The 20,516-nt window shown below is 45.5% G+C and overlaps 1 protein-coding gene across 1 annotated transcript in view; it reads left to right on the plus strand.

Annotated features, from left to right (window-relative positions):
• PRDM16 (PR/SET domain 16) overlaps positions 1-20,516 on the plus strand; it is a 255,630-nt gene that overhangs the window by 194,017 nt on the left and 41,097 nt on the right. The gene's annotated exons all lie outside the window — the stretch shown is intronic.

Here is a 20,516-nt window from a genome sequence, read left to right on the forward strand (position 1 = left end):
CCCAATACCTTCCCCTGCTTTGGACACAGCAGCCCTGTCACTGCACTGCCCACCTTTCAGCAGTTCCATGCTGAAGGCTGCTGCCAGGTGCTTTTCTGGGGGTGCTTTTCTAACCACTTTAAGATCTGTGGAGTCTTAAAATGTAGTTTGCAAATGTGGTTTGTAAATGTGTGTTCTGTGGGCATCTGCACTGGGTGGGAAGGGCAGGGGAACTGGGCTGAACTGGCTGGCACTCTGTGCATTGAAGTCTGGATGAGAGCAAAGCCTCGTGGCACAACCAGTTGAGAAACTGCTGAGCTGTCCTGGTGCTGTGACTCCCAGTGCTGAGCTTGGCTGTCAGGTAATTCTGTATGTATTTTGAGTTGTAATAAAGGCTGCATTAGGCCCTGGAGACATTTGACATCATTTGAAAAATACGACATAAAAAAATTCCCCCACTGTTCTTTTGCCAGAAAGCCCATGTACCTTCAGTGGTAATGGAGGTGACAAGAAAAAGAAAAAATACTTCCACATTGAGGTAATACTTCCATAATATTGCAGATTCTGTGGCCACACAGAACTAATTATCAGATACCCTTTCTGGTCTTTTTGTTTTTCTTACTGTGAAGAGAAATTTCAAGGGGGAGGACTTGGAACAAAACATGGTATTGAGATGACATTGTAGTGAAATGTCCTTTGGGGACTGGGTTTTCGTCATGGAGATGTGGCCAGATAAGAGTTTTGCATTTCAGACTGGTTTCTTCTCAGAAGAGTCACTGTTGGGGTGGGCCAGATCTGAGGTGACTTGGTTTGAGAACAGATCCATTATTCCTTAGGCTGCTGTGGCTCCATGGGACATGTGTGTCACATCAAAGAGCCCTGGAGCATGGCATGGCAGAGCTACCCAGGACCTTCTCATGCATCAATACCATACTTCGAGGTTCTAGAGCTCTTCCTGAGTGTGAGCAATTAATCCTGACCCCATCTGAAGGAGATGGACCATTAATTAATGCTGACCCCATCAGCAGGACACAGACAGTGGTGAGTGGCCACTTTCAAACCCACCCGAGAAGCTGCCAAGCAGCAGGGCAGAGTGAAGCCCCAGAGCTGCTGGGGACAGGGGCACAGATCCTTGTGGCTGTCCTCATCCCAGGAGCAGTGGTGCCTCCAGAGCAGGCAGGGGGAACAATACAGCCTTTGTGATGGGCTTTGCTCTCTCTGATGCAGTAGAACCTTCTTCCCCCAGTGTGATTTCACTTTAGTTTTCAAAAATGATTTTTCCTGGCGTGTTGGGGATGGAAAATGTTTATCAGGTTTTGCTTTTGTTTATATCACTTGAGAAGAGTCATTGAGTTCCTGGTCACTTTAATCCATGCAAAATATGTCAGCCCAATGTGTTTATGTTTTCTGCTCTGTGCATTTAGGCAGCCTCTTTTACAGCTTTCAGCAGGACACTGAGTTTTTCTGGCAGCTCATGTTCTGACACGGTGTTACCCAGCAGGGGAGAAATAAAGGGAGGATGTTTAGGTTAATGTGGTTTAATAAAAGATCTGGTTTTAAGTCTGGGAAAGGCATAGAGAAGAGTCTTTATCCCAGTGTTGATTGTAAAGGATCTGTTAGTCTCCAAACTCAATAACAGTTTTTGGATATAAGAAAATAATATGGAAGATCAAGTGATTTTTCATCGTTTAGCTGTCAGGAACCAAATTGTCAGAGTTGTGAATTTTACAGCTGTTGGATCCCACAAGTTGATCTTCCCCAGTCCTGCTGTTAGCTCACTAACCAAAGAGAAAAATGTAGCTGAGAACAAGATGCTCTTTTAAAAAGCAGAGAATAAAAGGCAATTAGGAAGAGAACATTCAAGTTGCTATGCAAACTACATTTTAAGACTCCACAGATCTTAAAGTGGTTAGAAAAGCACCCCCAGGGAAGAGAATTGGGTTTTACCAGGAGAGCCACAGACAGAATATGCTCCCGAGGTGGAGTTCAGCTGCCCAGCCCTGTGGTTGATGGACAGTTCATTCAGCTCATCTCTGCTGGATGGAATACCAGCAGCATTAGAGGGACATTTTGCAATAGGATGCCAGACCTCAGGGGACTGTTTGGTTTTAATTCTAAAGCAGTGAATTCATTGAGCAAAATTTGGTGTTTCTCTGGTGCAAAGGGACTGTGTGGTTGGGGGCTGGCAGTGACTGTGGCTGTCCTGGGTGCCTGAGGACAGACGTGCAGCTGCTCTGTGCCGGAACTGGATTTTCAGTTTGCAATCTCTAGAATGGGAATTTTGGGTTTTATGCCCCCCCCATAATTATTCTAGAATCACTGTTTCTACTGGCTAGAGGTTGAAATCAAGTCAGAGAACAGATTATTACCACAATTTTAGAGATGGAACATTAAGAAAAAACATGCAGAGAACGTTCTGGAAGTGGCACTGAGCAGCAGTGCCACACTGGGGCACGTGGCTGAGCTTTTTGTCCCCCCAGCCCCAGCCTGGGGCACCAGATCATCTTTCCTGTTCACTGCTCTGAACAGAGAGGCCTTGCCAGCTGCATACCCAGCATTGTTCTGCCTGGCTCTGAGGGGATGCTCCATCTTTTCTGTGGCTGTTGCCTATTTCGGTGTCCAAAGCCCTCCTGATTTAGGCAGTGGTGACCAACATGCCCACAGTGTGTGTTACGTTCACTTCCATTTCAGTCTGAGGAATTTTTCCACACCATCTGGTTTTGTTGCTTTTTATTTGAAATACCATGTAACGGGCCCGTTTGACTGGCTTTAAAACACTCCTGCCCAGATTCCTGGCAAAATACAGCTTAGAAAAAACTTTTACTACAGTTATAGCAGGTAAAACAAGGTAAGACTTTCTGGCATTGTTTTAAGTCTCCAGTCCAGCTGGTTAGGAGCCGCTGTGCTTGGGATCTGCTGCTTTTTCATCCAGTATCCGGTTTGTGAGAGGCAGAGGAAGGATTTTTACCTGAAGAAATTAGGAGAAAATGCTGTTGTAATTTTCTGATATGGGAAGAGAATTCTGCCGTCCAGCCAACAGGAATAAATCTGTATTTTTGTGAATACTGGACCTTGGTGATGTAGTGGTGATGATGGGAGAGAAAAGCAGCTGTATTGTGAATGCGGAGTGATGGAAGTGTCCCAGTAGCTTTGGTCTGAAATTACAGTAATAATTCTTAAATTATAGCAGTCAGAAGTTAATGTATTTCTGCTCAGTATTGTCAGTGGCAAACCAGAGCCCATTAATTTCCCACTCAGTGTTTGTTTGAGAAATCATCCCCTGTCAGCTGCTGCTGGTGAACTTGTCTGGGAGCTGCATTCCTAGACATGCTCTCTGTCTCCCAGCGAGGGTCCTATCCCTGCAGGAGATAAGATACAACCGGTATTCACCAGGAGGTGTCAACGGGCTGCTTTATGACACATGATGAGTGATAAAGGCTGGGGAGAGGTGCTGATGTGGCCACATTAGTTAATGAGGTCATAGCTGAAGTTGCTGCCCCACTGATAACCTGCAAATCCAAATAATGTGAAGATATCAGTAGGGTGTTTAGAAGTCCTGTCCCCATATTCTCTCGCTGTCCATCACATTCAAGCACCCAATAAAAAAAATGATGATGCTTCCAAAAGGGTAACACTCATTCTTTCTGCAGCTCCCGGAGCTGCTCTGAGGTCTGGGCAAGCAGTGGGATATCAGGAATTTCTGTTCAGCCTTGGCAGAGCTGTCTTGGAGAGCCATGTGTTCTTTTTGTGTCTGAGAAGGGAATTGTTATCCTGGCTGGATGGTTCTGAGCATGGCTTCGTGTGCAGGTTGTGGAGGGCAGAGAGTTCAGTTTAAATGTACTAAAAATTGTCAAATCCTTTTTGTCACCAAACAGATATCCAAAGAGTCACTGTCCCCACACAATGATCTTTTTCATTGATGATTCTAAATATGTGAAGGGAACACGCCTCGTGTCTCACAAAAAGCACTGGCTTTCAGGAACAGTATTTTTAGTAAGGAACAGAGTCTCCCTGGCAGGGACTGGCTGTGGGGAGTGATGGAGTGATGTGTGGGGCTGGGAGCATCAGCCTCAGAGGGCATCACAGGCAGTGGGGAGCATTCAGGGGCTTGGGAGATGCCCCAGGGCTGGAGGGAGCAGAGCAGGTTTTTAGGACAGAGCTCTTTGCCTCTGCTCTGCTGCAGGGTACTTGGCTGGTCAGCAAGTGGTGGTGGTTGCTTGGCAGCTGTCAGAGCCATGTGAGAGGGCATTGTGCTGCCTTTATTCAGAAATCACATGTGATCTCATAGATTTGTAAATCATATTGTCACTTAATAATAAAAAATGCCTGGAATTTGGAAATCTGTTAAATGTGCTGCTTTTCCCCTTTTCCTCTGCGTAAACAAGTGGAGACCTGGCAACATCTTGTGCTGGTAGTGAACTTTCTGTCCTTCCCATCTTAGCAGCTCAGGTCTAATTTATTTAATCATTGGAGCAAACTTTCAAAGTGCTTCATGCTTCCTCCTTTGTTTCTGCAGTTCAGACGTATTTTTAGTGCTTGTTACTGAACTGGGTCTGTGCATTGGAGAAGAATTAATTATTGTTTTGGGTTTGTTGTTATTCAGACGTTCAAAAAAAAGGGGATTTACAGACTTTGAACACCTCAGGGGCTTTGTTACATGCCAGTTGTATGTTGTTGGGGTCTTAATGGTGATTGGGGTTTTTCATGTAAGTTCAGCACTGTTGAAGGGTGACAGCCCTGCCCAGGGAAGTCCTGGGTTCCCCGCACGGCCGCTGTAACCTCTGGAGCAGCACTGCCTTCCCTGGAGGCCCCAGCACTCTGCTGTGCCACAAGGAGCAGCTCCAAACGTGGGAGGAGATCGCCCTCTCCATCAGGAGGAAAGAACCTCGGGTTAGGAACTAAGCTCTCCCCAAATGCTATAGAAGTAGCTGAAGTTTCCCCCTTTTATCACAAACAAAAGTCAGTGGTTCCATCGAGCTGTGTTTATGTGTTTGTAGCCTCCAGCTTTCCTAAATAGAGTCAACATGCTAGGGATTTCTTTTACAAACTCTTCTGGTAGTGCTCCTCTTGGATGTTCCCAATAGGGATATTTCAGCTCTGCAGATTTAGGAGAGCAGAAACGTTTCCTGCCTGTAAGAGCAGCTCAGAACCTCACGTCTTGGGCATTGACAGCTGAGTGTGCACAACCTGTGAAAAGCTGTGTTTTCCAAAGGCTTCATTTGCAAAAGTGCTAAGTACAGAACATATGCCTTTGCCTTCAGTGGGAGCTGCTAAGCACTCAGCACTGCTGAAAACAAGCCAATTTATTGTTGAGTCTCCAATAGTTTTAGAAACAGAACTTCACCTGCCCCATGTTTGTGGATTTTAGCCCTAAGGAGGAACCCCTGCTCTGTTGGGTAGTAGCACCATTTTGCTGGCATTGCATCCTCCTTGCTCACAGGCTTTGTGCTTTATAGGAGACCAGGTGAGTAACCTGAAGCATTTTAGTGGCCCAACTGCCCCATAAACCGTGTCACAATCCATTAACCTGTCCCCCTTGTATAGTTGATCTCAAAGAGGGGCAGCATGGAACCTTTATGTTTAGCATGTAGATCTTCTGTAGCTTTTCTTCCCAGTCCACAACCAGGTTTCACACAGCACTCTGGGGATGTTAAGTCGGGCCAGAAACATCACCCCAGGGCTTGGAGCTGCCTCCTCCAGAGCTTCCAGCTCCTGCCCCTCTCCTCCAGCTGTGACAGGTGGGCATTGTGTTTCCTGTAAGACAGGCATGTGGGCTGCTACTTAATGGTCTGTAATGGATAATGCAATACCCAGTCCTTGCTGAAGTTCCAGACTCCTCAGTAAGGTGGAGGTAGCATCTCCATGTGGTTGGTTTTATTGTTTTCCTGTGATGGAGAGTAAGTTCTTCTGTAGTCCCCAGCCCTGCACAGAACCATAGGGAGAGCTGGGAAAAAGGTGGCTGGGGTAATGTTTCAAGGAACCTCAGTATTTGAAGCCTCTGAACACCAGAGAAGCAGGTTCTAGGCACGTTGTCCCGAGTCCCTGCACAGGGACTTCCACACTCAACATCCTTGTGTACCCTCCCCAGTTTAGATCAAATGGAGGATGCTGAACATTTAATTGCACAGATGATGGTCCTGGCCCTGCCTGGGAGATGATCTGCAGTTCTTCCCCAGGAGCCATTGATTGTACATATCAGACAGATGCTGCCCTGCTGGGCCCAGGGGCAGGAGGCTGCAGAGGGTTCAGCCTTGGTATGCTTGGAGCTCTCAGTGTTCCTGCTGAGTTCCTGGGGACCTCAGTTGGGCCTGTGCTTTGTAATGAGCTTTCCAGCCACCCAGAGATGACTCTCTGAACTAATAGCAAAGTGCCAGACAACAGGAGTGACCTATGGTGCCTTTCTCTGGGAGGTTTATTTTCTCCCATTTCCCTCCTACATCTCTTTTGATGCATTTTTCCAGGGCCTGGTGCCATACCAGCCATCAGTGTTACCTGTTCTGCTTTGGCTCTTCTTCTTTTTTATCTTTCTAAAATTTTTGCTAAAAGAGTGCAAGTAGTTCTCACCTTCAGCTCTTTGTGTCCTGCAGTCCTCCTAACCTTGCCTGCTTTGGCTTGGAAAAGAGATGTTGTGTTTGGATCATTTTTTAGGACACGGATTTTAGCTAAGAAAAACCCAGCCTGGTTTCATGGCTGGTTGGAGTGTGAGTTAAACTCTGCTCTGGGGTACCTCTGCTCCATCATTCTATTCATTCTCTCCTTTTTTTCTATCTCACTCTTCCTCCCTCCATGGGCCCAGCCTCTGTGATTAAGTCTGCAGCTCTCCTGCTGTTTTTAATAGGCCTGTAGACCTGACCATCTGATGAGAACCAAACTGCACAGCGTGCTCCTGAATACTTTCACTGGAATCTCCTAATGCAGGGTATTAATCATTACTGTCAAACCATTCAGGCCCTAAATATGTCCACCCAGTATAAAATTATACTAAACAGGAGGGGAAAAAGGACTTGGCCCATATTAAAAGCAGACATTAGGCAGTCCCCTGACTTCTCAGGCATGATGGCCGAGGGCACTGTCCAGTCTGACAAACAATGGCTCATTCAGGCTGGGCTCTGGGTGATTGACGTTCATAAAAGTTTCAGAAAATAAGCATAATGAGTTAAAGGAAATATAGAAAGGCGTGGCTTCCCCTGCCATTTACCAACACAAATTCCTGGGCAATAGTTTGCTTGTGTATGTAGTTCAGATGCATCTACCTTGGGGATCTTAATAAATATTTTGTGCAGTTGGGTCCTCTTCTGCTGCAATTAGAAAACAATAATTGCTAAATTAGTTGCTGTCATACTGGGTTATTGTATATACAGAGCTTGGGGATTTCTTGCTTCAGTGTATCACTTGAATCTGATCCTGGGGAGTGCAGAGCACAGCGTGTTGGTAAAGCATGGGGTTACTTGACACGGCTGAAGAAAGGTAAGGCTCTTTCTCTCTTGGCTGTGAATGAGACATGTGTGTTTTAAACTCTGTTGTTTTATTCCTGAGCTGCCAGGGAAGGCAGCCCCTAATATTAGAATGTGGTGGGTTTTTTTTGTTTTGTTTTTGTTGTTCCAAAAGGCTGTTTCTAATTCTCTGCAGTAAGAATGCCTTTATTCTTTGGACTCGGTAATAAAAGCTAATCGAGTGTAAAATAAAAGTTACACAAGGTGAGTGGTAAAATTTTATTATGGCTGATGTTGGCTTTATTGATGACTCCATTCAGTGTTATGAGGCAGGGCATACCAGCAGCCCCTGGGCACTTTCCTGCCAGCCCTGACAGAGTTGTTCTCCTCAGGCACCCGATGCCCAGAGGGAGGATGAGCTCCCAGTTCCACTCCGGGATGCTCAGATGTGCCTGGAGTAGCTGTAGGACTTCATAGGCAAAGCTCTCCCATAGCAGTGACAATATTCCTAGGCAAGTGACAATACTCCTAGGCAAATGCAGGGATTTTACTTGTTCCAGCAAGGGCACTGCTTCGTGGGGGCTTTGGCTGCCAGCATCAGAGAGGGCAGCTGGGCAGCACCCAGGAGCAGGCAGCTCCTCCCTTCTCCACCCAGGCTTTCTCCTAGCCACCCTACAGAAGTCACTAGCCCATAGCATGCTGATGAGGGATCCCTTTGAGTGAGGGGGTCAGAGTACCCAGTCCCACTTGAGCAAGAGATGAAAGGTTCCTGCTTCTCAGATTAGGTTTTTTACTTGCTTTCCATACAGTGTTTAGTTCTTTACTAATCTTTCCCTGGTTTACTGTATGCCAGTCAGAAAAAGATATAAAACCAGTAAAGATAAAATAAAATATCTGTATATATTGCACTGTGCAAACCAAGTGCTTCCTTCTACCTTTGTCGTTAGCTGTATTAATTGCTTTGTGTGGCTAATATGATAATGTGCTCATTAGTCCTTTCATTTATACATTTGGTTCAGCATACTACTAATTTAATGTTCTTTTTTTTCTTCCATTCCGTTGTGGTTTTGATGAATATGGCTTGAAATGTCAGGTATTTGGCACTTGTAAAAATGTTGCTAAGTTTTTCTCTCTTCAATAGCTTTTGAATTCCTTCCTCTAAAAGCTGATTGAAGCAACAATGACAAATAAATGAGCCAGCTGATACTGGAAAGAACAGTAACAATGCAGCATTTCCTACCCTGCCTTGCATTTCATGTTTACCATGCTGTGAAAAAACCCCCACGTCCTCCTAGAATTGCAGTGCAGTAGGTTAAGTTGTCATTGATCTCGGCAAGAATGCTCCAACCTGCCAACTGTGTTACATGCTTGGAGTCTAGACAGAGATGGAGCAACCACGCCTGAGTTTCAGCTGGGTTTTGCTTTTGAAATGAAGTGGAGATTCCAGGAATGGGGGTGAGGGTCAGAAAACAATGCTCAGAAACAAGAGCTTCACAACTCTCCCTAAGAAGCTCCAGTTTGTTTACTTATCTGAGAGGGCCCAGCTGCCAAAATAAGGAGTTTATGGTGGAGATGGGAGTTGTCTTTCCTCTGTCACCTCCAAGTGACACCACAGAGCTCTGGAGGAAGGAAGGAAGGAGGCATTCATGCTGTCACCTGTGTTGAGGGCTCAGGCTCAGGAGGTGCTGGGGCAGGCTGAGCAGTCCCTGCTCCCTGACAATGAGATCTTTGCAGAGGGGCAGCTTCCAGCAGCAGGGACTGTGGGATTTCAGTGACCAGTGTCAGGACTCAGCTCTGTAATGCCACCCAGCATTCTGTTCCCCTCGTGTGGGTGCTGGAATACAACAGGATACAGCCAAGAAGGAACTCGAGCTCCCCATCATATGATTTTGATCTTACTTCTTTCCTCTACCGACTCTCTACAGCGTGCACAATGATTCGTGCCAGGAGAGCAGCAAGGGTGTCATGCCATTCAAACTCTTCTGAAGAAAATGGACTCTCGGTGCCCTGAATAAAATAGAAAATTGTTAATAGCTGTAAAATGGCCAAATGTTCCCTTCTGGAAAGTTGTGAAACAATTATAACCACTGGCGCTTATATTGTTGGCTTTTGCTTTCTTTTCACAGAAGTGAAGGGGGAGAAAAAAAACCCCATTTGCCAAATGCAGTCTTTAGAAAATAGAGAGTTATTATTCTCAGAGATCAAAAGATGGGTGGCACAAATGAAACGTGTGCCAAGGCTGAACATTTCCATCAGGCACAGCCCACCTCCACGCAGGGACGTGTGCCTGTCAGAGCCACCCTGAGAGCTCTGCCTGCATGGCAAGGACTTGAGTTCACCCCTGTGAAATGCACATTGGTGCTGGTTCCAGCTCTCTGTCTCTTTATCAACGTTTTATTGGCCCTGTCTTGCTCTCAGAAGAGGATAACTTATAGGTATTAAAGGCTGTTTATTCCTTAGGTGTCTGTACTAGTGTAGCATGTTTCCATAACTGTATTATTAGTTTTGTCCAGCCTACAGGAAAAAGTGATACTGTAGCTGGCATCCCAGTGTTAGGTCATATTAAAACCATCTGTAACAAATCTTTATTTGCAGTTACTTTGGAGTTCAGATTTCAGCTTCTACTCCACCTGTCATCAGTGTTTATCCTCATAAACTTTCACAGCTTCTTTTATTCTGTTTCTTTTTTTTTTTTTTCTTTCTGAGAGCCCTTTTCAGGATTCTTGGCAATCTTCTGCTTACTCTGCCTAGCAAAATTTCACACTCCTTGATTTAGAAATGACATGGGTTTAATGCATCTACAATATCTTTAGGAGAATAGTATCTTTTTAATATACTTTAATATGACTTCCAAGAAAAACTAGCACTGTTTCTAGCTATATTTCATGTGGCACAGGAAAATAAAATCTTGGGGGGAGTTGTCTGCAAGCTGTTCCAGCAGAAGGATGCTCTTGTTTTGATGTGGGTAAATAAATCTGCTCACACTCTGAATAGCTGTGCAAAGAGGATTCTAACAAATTTGAATGGTGGGCTCATTCAGATCTTTTTCGTTTGCTGCTCAAGATTATAGCCAGTTGTATTTACTATATCTAACAAAAGTTATTGGCAGAGCTAATTAAGAGCATTAGCAATGAAGGGTGCAGCGTGTGTTTTAGAGTACCACTGAAGAACTCTTTGCTTGGCATCACTGAGGATACATCATGATAGGAAAAGCCTTATGAAAAATGCTGTTTGCTTTTTGAACCCCCTGGGAAGGATTTGCTGTGCTAAAACCACTTCTGTTTGTGTCTTACCTGAGAGCAGACACCTCTGCTCTTGCTGCAGGCCATCACCAACTGGGCAGGGTTGTAAATGGCTTTGTTCATTCTCAAGTACTTGCATTCTTAAAAAAAAAAAAAACCACCCTTAATCTTCCATATCATTTACTTGGAAACCTTACAACTTCTCCCAGATTCCTTAAAGCAGGTATTGCTTGCTGCTGGTACCCAGTCAGTGGGGGTGAGAGCAGGGCAGAGGCAGCTCTGCAGGTCAGACCCATTCCAAGGTTCTGTCTTTTTCGGGGTGCTGTTGGCAGAGGTTGAGTTTGGGTTGGTTCCCCAGCAGGCAGTGTTGGCTGAGCTGAGCTGCCTGCAGGGCACCCAGGAGGAGATGTTCAGGAGCAAAGAGGGGCTCTGGGCTTTGGGTTGGGTGTCTTGATGCAGAAGGAGCTGCTCCTGACTTCCTTTGCTGTGTGGGCTGCCTGCAGGACAACATCTGCCTGGGCAGGTGAGCCACATCAGACCTGCCCTGCTCTGCAATACCAACCTGATAAAGGACCAGCAGCAACTTCCAAAGGGTGGTAATTAGGAGGTCTGCTTTCCTCACTGCCTGGGCTCTGCACACTGCTGGGGCTTGGGCTCCTATGCTGCAACAGAAAGATTATAAAACCTTTTTTTTTTCCTAATTTATGGGTTTTAATCAACCTCCTTGGTCTCTGAAGCAGAACCATTTTAAATGCTGATCGTTTCTGACTGTAGTTTACGTTGTGAGATTGTTGTGGTGAGCAGGGATGGGCACGCCAAAGCAAACAGACCTTAAACTGCATGGGAAGAGTTGTGGTTTCAATAATTCTCTATGAAGTGTGTTTTCCACTGTGATATCTGCTGTTGTTCTGTCAAGTGGGGTCTAGGGAACAGTTAATACACACGTGTTTTCTCTCAGAGTTTCCAGAGCTGCCCAGTGAAGTAAAGCCATTAACTGCCATTGCTGTATGGAAGCCTGGTACAATCCTGAGGCAAACAGGGCACTCAGAGCAGTGTGGTAAGGATGCCATGGATGCAGGGAGTGATTGGAGAATTGTATTGAATGAACTCTTGGCAAGAAAGCAAAACAAAAGTCACTTGCTCTAGAGAAAATTGCACTGGAAATAGCTGGTGATCACAGTCATTTGGGTTATGGTGATACACACTTGTGTAAATAATTTGTCACATTGACAAGTTGCAGCCAAAGGAGGAGGACCATGCTCCAGCTCCTGACAGACTGGGTCTGCCCAGTGTCTGGATCTAATGGTGTCTTTCTGGTCATTACTCCCTTCATCTCTTCCTGCTGCAATGCACAGAACATGTGAGTCTTGAGGTGATACCCAAGCAGGTCAGGATGTTATATCCAACCTGCCTTAGCAGCAGTGAGTTTTTCACCCTGAGACATACTTTATTTTCTCATGCATTGCTCCGTTTGCTCTCTTCCCTTTATGCCTTTTATGCCACAAATCAAGTTTCTAAGACAAGAATGTCTGAATTCAGCTAATTCTGAATCTCTTCATCTCAGTAGCTGGACAGATACCTCCTCATCAGGCCAAACAGAACTTGCTGTTTAATACAAGCAGAAGGAAGCAGGAGCCCATGTGAACAGCACATAGCTGAGCTCAATGGTGTGTGCAGAGCTATACAGAGATAAGAGCCTTCCAAAAATTTGACAGTGGGGTTCAAAACACAGCTCAGGCAGATTGCTGACACATTGTTCAGTGCACTGTAGTTTGATAACAGAAATACCATCTGCATCTTAGAAGTAATACACAGGTATCCTTCATCTCAAGCTGCATCTGTGTCCTGGACACAAATGAGAGAGTAAATACTGGATGGAACATGAGAGAAGCTAAAGCTGCTTCTGTCACCACTCCACCTGTGCTGGCTTTCTTTTGATATATACATAAATAACATGTATATGAAGTACTTGCTGATGTCTGTGTTTTGTGATTTGTTTTCTTGTTTAATGATTCCGTTTGGGGCGAGAGGAGAGAGGCAGGAGAGGTGGCTGCAGCCATAAAATGGGCCGAAAACAAGCTTCATCTTTGTGCCTCTGAAGAGTGCATTATGGATGTTTTTAATCTCTTTGACCTTGTGGCAGAGAAAGAGGGAAGTGAAGAAATTGTGACAAACACCAGCTCTTTAATGCCAGGTTTGTTACTGCTTGGAGTGCCCTAAGGGTTAATGTAACAGTTTTAAGTCCTTCAATCACACCCACCCCCAACTACAGAACACTTCCAAATAATCCCTTTATAATAGACCCTTTTCCACAGATTGTATCTAACCCATGCATTAATGGGGCCCATTGGTGTCAAGCATTTCAACAAATATGGGCCAGCCGCCTGCTCGGGGAGCCCCCTCTCCAGCCACAGCCGTTAATGATCTTTTGCCCCTCTGACTTAGCTCCCCTGCTGCAGGGACAAAATTAAACTACTGCGGATGGCAAAATAGTTATTTGCTGCCCAGGCAATTACATACTTCCAAAACTCTGCATCGCAAGAGGCCAGATGGACTTTATAGAAACCAGACCCAGGCCACAGTTTTAATTATCATAGTCCTGTCAGAAATGAGTGAAATTCTGAATGACCGCATGAAACGAACCAAAAGCCTTACACATGGATTTTTTCCTCAATAAAATTTTATGGCTTCTTAAAGAAACAGCATTCATATATTTTACGAGGCCTAATCATTCACTAATGCCTATATTAGTGCACCTGTGGCACCCGGCCCCATGGAAATTACAGAGCTGGGCTCAGCTAGGTTCTTGTGCTGTTATTACAAACCCCTTGTCAGAAACACAGCACATGTTCTGGGCTAAGATGGGCTCATTTTCCTCAGCTAGAAGTTGTTGTAATAAGGGAAAGAGATTTATGGGCCTTTATCTGCTGAAATTTTGGTTTCTTTGTGTGGATAAACTTGTCTAAGTAGAGTGACCCTTCATGATACGAGTGTTTGTAAAACTACTCAGAGGGCAGGATGCTCTTTGGAAGGGGGTTGGGGTGTAGTGTTCCTGTGCTAATTCAATGAGAGAAAGAATTTCCATGTAACACTTTCCCCCTCAAATGGTAGCACTTGCTGAGTGAGTGCCTGGTTGTAGGTTACAGCTATTTCCAGAGGTAGCAGGTATCAGCTTGGTGTGGTTCATCTGCTCACAGCCCATTGCAGAGCCTCCTCTTTAGGTGATTCTCCTTTTCTGCATCACTCTCTGGACTGCTGGTTTACTTCCTCTCTCCTGGGGGCTGCACTCCCTTTGTGAACCCCAGCGAGTTGTTGTTCAGCAGAGGAATTTCAGTCCTAACCAGCAGGGAAAGCATTTTGTTTCCTGGAGGGGCTGGGCACTGACATTCCCAGACCCTCGTGCCCAGAGCTGCATCCCTGGCTGCCCAGCAGACCTGTCACCCTTCAGGTGAGCCCTTGGTGTCCTGCCTTTTCCCTGGTGTCACATCCCTGGCAGATGCTGGAGCTGGTGGATCGGGATCTCTGGCTGCGGGTCCCATCTGGGGGCAGCGGGGGCGGCAGTGCTTTGGCAGGACTCTGGCAGCTGCCTGTGGTCCTACAAGCCAAGCAAGGGATGAGCTGGTGGCAGCAGGAAGGTGGCACCAAGGAATGCATCTCCTGCAGTTGTTAAAGTCAGATTTGCTAATGAGCTGCACTCCAGGACGTGCTGACAGCCACAGAACATACTGGGTGTGTTAGCTCCAGCGCCGCTGGAATGAAGTCAGCTTTCTCTCCTGATGCTTTCTCATTACTTCATGCATTTGGCAGCTGCGAACAGACGGGACAGGCTTAGCCAAAATAAGAACTGATGTAGAAACATGGAAAGGACTATTTAGCATTTCCAAACATTCTTCCTGGGGAGATGGCAGGAGGGGGAGGAGGAGGAGCAGCTCTGTGTCAGCAGGCCGGGCGGGCAGGCATCTCCAGGCACGCATGTGTCTGTCCAGCAGCTTCATCCCAACCCCTCACTGCCCGTGGCGTGGAGCTGGAGGTACAAAGTGCACTTGTATGGAAGCTACCGGTTCCAAAAGGAGCAAGTAGTAAACTGAGAATATTTGGATAAACTTGCTGGCCCTCAGGACTAGAAAAGGACTTTTGTTCGTGTACAGAAAAAGACTGTTACATTACCATGGGATGGCTGGATCCGGTCCAGTAAAAACTGAACTTGAAGTATAAAACATGATTAGGAGTGTCAAATGAAGGATCTTTTACTTGAGGTCAGATATTTATTTTTATTTATTAGAATGTGAGATCTACATCTCTGGCCTGGCCTTGGTCTGAAGCAGCATCTCTTTGGAATATTGTCCGTGTGCGAAGCGAGCGCGGTGCCGAGCTGGAGGGCTGTGGGTTGGGCTGCTCTGCCCTGCCATCGGATTGCAAACGTTTGTGTGGGTATTTTCAGACAGACTCCTCCTTTTTTAACTCTTGGAAGCAGGAAAGTGGAGCTGGCAGAGCCCCTGCTGCCAGTTCACTCTTCCTCCAGTCCATCAGTAACCGCAAACTGGTGCTTACTGGGGCGTGCTGACATCACGAGGCAGAGTGGGACGGGGTGTAGCTTGGTTTAGTTTCTTGGCTTGGTTTCTGAAGTTAACAGAGAATGGGATGCAGGGAGGTAGCAGCTTGGACAGGAGAGGTTGATTTGTTAATCAAAGCAGAGAGAAAAAGACAGTGAGAGAGCTGGGGCTGTGTGAGATCAGCCCAGAGGAGCAGCCAGCAGAGCACTCAGCCCGTGTGCCTGCTTCAGTCTTTTTCTCCTGATCTGCTTCAGAGTAAAATGTAAGAGACATATTTGGTGCAAACGTTTCCTAAGCTTTATTTTTATCTAATCGCTCATGAAAGTTTTACTGACTTTAAAGAACACATTTGCTAACCACCCCTAAACCAAGTTTTTCTGCTTTAATTAAACCATTTTTGACCATGAGGTTTTGTTCACACACTGACAGCATCAATATAAGTGTATCTCTGCCAGGGTAATTACTAAAAGCAGGCAGCTCAAGGGAGAAAGCATATGTGCCATATCATCTTTGTAGGCTCTACTGTTGTGCAGCTCTTCCAAAAAAAAAGTTAAGAATTCCCTCAATTAAAATGTTATGTGGCTTATGTATGTTTAGATTTAATTTGGTATAATTGAGTTTATGTTCATCCTTAGAGAACTCAAGGGGCTGCCAGATACAGGCAGGAATCATTTGTACCATGGAAATACTATGCTGTTAGATTTTTTTTTAAGGCTTTAGGTCTCAAGAAAGTGTTTCAGCAGCATATCAAGGCTTGCACGGTTGTTTCAACATACTGTGTGAGGATGTGTGAAGGCAAGGGAGGCAATAGTGCTGTTTTCACTGCATGTTTCACTGACTTTGCCTGCCAAAACACTGCTAGAAATGGGAGATGGTGCTTCCTACTTAGCATGAAATTAATATTTTTTATTACAGTTGCAAAGAATTTGTGAATTCCTGTGTTCTGTAGTCTGTGATTTTTAACTTCAAAATAAGTTAAGAAGAGACTTCTTAGCTACACTTTTTTGTTTGTTAATGAAGAACTTTTAGATTATCAGGTGAACTTTCAAAATATCCAAACTCTCTGAATTTTTTCCTAGCAATGTTTCAGTAGTGGAAAAGTGTTCAGTTGGAGGAGGCACAACCATCCTCACCCAACAAGCAGCAAACTGCACGAGGAGCAAACATCTTCTCTGTTTAACAGGCAGGAAAAGGCTCAGATGGGATGTGGGTTCCCTCTTCCTGACCTGAGGATCCTGACGTACTGTCCTTTATTTTCACAGCTGAGACATGTTCCTGTACTCTGCTGGGCCCAGTTTGGAAAGCAAACATTTGTTGTCCTCAGCTCCATCTCCTAGATACAAGTCTGGCTTTCTGATAGCTGAGAAAATTGCTGTAAAAGGCAGATGCTATTCTTTTTTTTCTTCTTCTTCTTTTCTTTTCTGTTTGGTTTCAAAACAGCTTGTTTAAAAAGAGCAGAAGTCTTTTCCAATTGAGTGAGAGGTGGAACAAAACGCAGAAGATGGGCTTTAGTTGGTCAGCAGTTTCTCTAAGGCTTGAGACAAGTGTCCACAGAAGATAAGAAATCCTGTGGGGAGGTTATCAGAATCCCCCTAACTCAAACCTGACATTGCAAGGTATATGATATGTCAGATTCTGTATTGTTTTGAGACCTGCTGCAGAGAAGCAGATGTGCTGGAATTCCTAAGGAAAACAACCTGAGCAGAGGCAGGGAGGTTCCTTTCACTTGACACTCTGCTGGGCCTTTCTTTCCAGCTCAGCTGTTACCTCAGCAACCTCATTCTGCTGAACTGTCTTTTGACCCAGAGATGGTCTAAGATCTGAGCTGGAGATTTTGAAATGTTGTTTCTCAGCATATTCAAAGGGCAGCTTTATCATCAGAATCAATTCCCTGGGATATATCATTTCATAAGTAGGTGAATTGGCTTGGGGTAAAGTTCATCCAGGCTGCACATGGGACTGTGCAATTTATCCCTGCATTGCTTTAGAATTAAGATTGCAGTTGGTGATGTCAGACAAGATACTTGCTCAGTTTCAGCTGCAGAGAGGTCAGATCACTGAGCTTTAGAAAGAAATAATTCAATCAGATCTTCATTTTGAAAAGAGCAGCACAGTTTGGCTTGAAGAATTCTGAAGTTTGCTTTAAAAAAAAAAATTCATGCTCTTCCGTAGGACATGAGGTGGGCACAGTGCTGCTCCCCTGGACCTTGCAGAAAGGTTCAGTTCTGCTCTGGTGCTGGGCAGGTCTCTTGCCCCCTCGTTTGGGTATATTTGTAAACTAAATCCATGGGCAAGTTTTCTGCAGGATGGAGCTCAGCAGGGTGGGAGCCTTGGGTACTGCTGTGGAATGGGTGCACAGGCTCAGTTTTGCACCTTCTTTTGGTAATGTTTTTGGTAAATGCCAACTCTAAAGAAATGAGACATTTCAGCTTTGTGAGAGGCGAGCAGACCAGCAGCAAGTCAGCAAGAGCAAACTCTTGGGCTTGGTGTGAGGTGGCTGCTGCTCCTCTTTTCATCAGCTGCCTTGGGCAGGAGGGAAACCTACAACATCCTTTCATTCTCTTTGTCAGCCCAGTTCACAAACTCATCTATTTCACACCTTCCAAAGAGCACCAGAACCAGCCACAGAGCAGCTGCCTTCCCCACTTCTGACAGGAGGTTCCTCGTGGGGCTGTGGCATCCCTGGGGGGGTTTCCTGTGCAAAAGCCCCAGGGTGCAGCTGCACTCCCCTCCTGCTCTGGAGGAGGCCAAGCCCCAGCTTCTGCCTCAGGCTTTCTTTTTCTTTAAAAAAAAAAAACAAATCTCTGCTTGGAAAATGCAAGGTGGTGGCTACAGCTATGCTGATAGGTGCCCTTTTGGCCTGAGAGATCAAGGTGATCAAAGCTGTTCTGTGGAAAAGTGCACACTTCCAGGTGAATATTCCTGGAGTGCTTGAGGTGTTCAAAACATGGCCTGAGCAGCAAAACCAGACAGCAGGATAACTCCAGGTACTGAGCTTTAGGAGTAATTCTCTTCTGTTTTAGGGAGTGAGACACAGAAGCTGCATCCATCAAATATACCAGAGGACACGGCTGGAATTATCTGTACATCAGCTATCTGTGTGTGCCTGCTACTTGAGTTTGGGCCATACCTCCCCAAATCTATTCATTACATGGGAAATCCGTGCAATTCCAGGAAAGTCTCCCCACCTTGCCCTGGGGTACCTGGATAATTGATGTTCTAATCATATCCCCTTAATGGTCAGGTAGAGTCTGAGGGCAGGGGGTTTGCAGGGAAGGGAGCGGAGCTGCCGGGACTGTGGGATGAGTCCCAGTTCCTCCCCAGGAAGAATCCCAGAAGGAGCTGGACAGCAATCTGATCTCATGGGTGTCTTCTGCTGGGTCTGTCCCTGGGCTGTGCTAACCCTGGGCTGGGGTTGGTGTTTTGTGCCTGATCTCAGCACTATGAATGGGCACTTGAAGGCTCCGCTGCGTTTTTGGCCAGCACATAAAATGTGGCAAATGGGTTTGGCACTCGGTGCTTCCAATAAATCACTCTGAAGAGGCCTGGATGTTAGTGTTGTTCCACAGCTCTGCTCCCAAAACGTTATTAAAATAAAGTTGTAGTAATAAGAAATGATTTAAAACAGCAGCAGTTAACCTCCATCCCTACTGATCAAGGGAGACACCCAAAACTCACCTGAAGGAGCTGATCAGAATTTATTTCTAAGGTCAACAGCAGTAGCACCTTGGGAGTATGAATAAGAAGAAGGAGCCTTTTTTGGTTTTGTTTCATCATAGCAGCTGATGCATGTCTTGCCACTTCTGATGTTTAGATTTAATGTTCCTGTTCCTAGAAAAAAATGGTTAGGGCAGGACCACAGGTTTCTTAATTGCCAGGCACAAGGGAACCCCCAGGTGAATCAGTTCCAGACAACAGGCTTAGAAAACAAAAAGGATCCATCAGCATTTTTATCATTCATGAATTTTCAGACAACAGTAGGATTTGGGCTCCCTAATTTGTAGACTTTGAAAAAATTAACTGCTTTGTAGGGCATATGTTGCCCTGCACCTGAGGGTGTTCACTTTAGCTGGGTCTGGTGCTTTGGCACTTTTACACCAGGAATCAGGTTTTTGTAGGACATCTGCCATTTCCAAAGGGCATTCAGGGCTTCTAGAGCTTCACTAATTACTACTTTTTAAAATGAGGCCAAATGAAGTAGAATACAGAAGTGTGATGTCTTGAACTCTTCCAGGGTGGAGGAAAACTTGGAAGTTTGTGTGTGTCTGTTACAAAGAAATTTCTTAACTTGTGTGTACAATATCTGATGCAACCCTGTGATTGGATTCAAACATAGTTCTGTATTGTTTACTGTTTAATTTAAATCACTGTGGTATGAATTACTAGTGAAAAATGAGCTTTTGTTAAGATAAATGCCTGCCATCATCTCAAGTCTTCTTCTGTTCTGACATTTTTTCCTTGATGTTGCTGTGCAGGAGAAAGAGGGTGGGAGAGAAATACAAGGAGGTGGAATTGGTTTCATGCTGGAGCTGGTGTTGGTGGCACCTTCTTGGACATCCTCTGATGTCTCCTGGGTAGCAAAAGTACAGCTCTGAAGCAAGAATAGGGGAGGTGTAGGGTACAGGAGAGGGACAGCAGAGCTGGTGGTGGTTGTTTTCAGGAGCTGACTCCTTTGCTGTGCCATCTGAGCAGCACAGCTCCTGTTCAATGCAGAGTCTGAACCACTCTGTGCCTGTTGCATCGAGCTGCTCTGCAGAGCAGGAGATGCTTTTGTGGAGCTGACATTTAAGGAGCTCTGGAAGTGCTGTCCTACAGAATTCTTGCTGCTCTGGGGTTCTCCTGCCAGGCTTTCCATGGACACTCAGGTCTGGTGTACATTCAGCTGGAACAAATCTGCTGTGCTTGAAAGACAGATGACACAGCAATTCTGCAGACTTTTTCTCCTCATGCAAGGTTAACTGACACATAGGAAATACTCCCAGGCTGTTTGTGCTGGTACATGAGAGCAGCAGTTAATAATGGGCAGAGCTTCAGAGGCCTCAGTTGGATCCAAATTCGCTCAGGAAATTCAGCCTGGCTTGCAAAACTTGTGTGAGCTCTCCAGGCTCCTCTGCTTTGGAAATCAAACACGACATTTTGGTAGGAAACAGCCTTGTTTTCCATGTGTTTTCTCATGTTCTTTAGATGTGGTACAGAAAAGGAGAAGGTTATTTTTCCATGACAAGAGCATGTCTCAGTAACAGCCTTCCCTGCAGCTCCCTGATATTTTTCCTTCAGCTCCTTCATGAAACCAGATAACATGGAAGCAC

This window comes from Calypte anna, chromosome 21 (assembly GCF_003957555.1).
Source record: "Calypte anna isolate BGI_N300 chromosome 21, bCalAnn1_v1.p, whole genome shotgun sequence".
In the NCBI taxonomy this organism is placed as follows: Eukaryota; Metazoa; Chordata; class Aves; order Apodiformes; family Trochilidae; genus Calypte; species Calypte anna.